This window comes from Engraulis encrasicolus, chromosome 15 (genome assembly GCF_034702125.1).
Source record: "Engraulis encrasicolus isolate BLACKSEA-1 chromosome 15, IST_EnEncr_1.0, whole genome shotgun sequence".
Classification (NCBI taxonomy): domain Eukaryota; kingdom Metazoa; phylum Chordata; class Actinopteri; order Clupeiformes; family Engraulidae; genus Engraulis; species Engraulis encrasicolus.
In genome coordinates, this window is record NC_085871.1 from 43,795,490 (window position 1) to 43,796,773 (window position 1,284).

Sequence of the window (1,284 nt, forward strand, 5' to 3'; positions counted from 1 at the left end):
TCGGTCTGTAGGGGTCGTAGTTCAGCTCTCTCCCATTGACTTCTATACAAACGTCTGGGGTGAAGACTCCGCCCACTTTTGCAACTTCCCGTTCACTTATCATGGTACTTTTCTAAAATTAATACAAAAATTTGTAGCATACTTCACTACAGAAACATGCTTGATTTGGTATAAACCACAGTCACTGAAGAGATTCCTGTTGTTTCAGAAATATTTTTCTTTGTCATTTACGTGGAAATTGAGTAAATGTCACCCATACATCTCTATGTATTTCTGGCGATTTCGAGCGATTTTCACCCCACCCGCCATTTTTTTCCGGCGCGACCAATTCCCGGAAGTTAACATGGTTATGAACCCTCTAGTTGGAATCCTCTGCTATCACTATCACCTGCTCACATCCTCCATGTACGTCTGTGGTCACATTTTTAGACCCTTTCATGCAGAGCCTGTCATTACATCATTGCATTACATTACATTACATTACATTACATTGCATTGCATTGCATTGCATTACATTACATTACATTACATTGCATTTGGCAGACGCTTTATAACCAAAGCGACTTTACAATCAAGGACATAATCAAGCCAACATCACTAGCAGATACAAAGTGCATTATTACAGAACAACAAGTGCAGATGTAAAGAAGGGTTAGTTAGGTGTTTTTTTGTAAAGTAATATACATTTTAAGGTAAAGTGGAGTACACACACACACACACACACACACACACACACACACACACACACACACACACACACACACACACACACACACACACACACACACACACACACACACACGTTAGTGCCAGCTCACTCACACACACACACACACACACACACACACACACACACACACACACACACACACACACACACACACACACACACACACACACACACACACACACACACACACACACACACACACACACACACACACACACACACACACATCCACATCATGTCAAGAGTCTGGCCTGGGGCTAGGGCAGCTCAAGCATTAGTGGATAGTCACGAAAGAGGAGAGTCTTTACCTCTTGAAGGCTGCAAGAGATGTGCTTAGTCTTGCTGCCTCTGGGAAACTGTTCCACCACTGGAGAACAACAACAGAGTGCAGTCTGGACTGTCATAATCTTATTGTCACCAGAATGGTAATGGCCATGTCTTAATCTGTGACTCTCTGTAATGTCTAGCACAGCTGTTATAATAAGCTTTTTCGGCAAAAAGTAAATGGGATGAAAGGGTTAAAACTAGGCCTGTTTTTACCATTTAAGTGACAC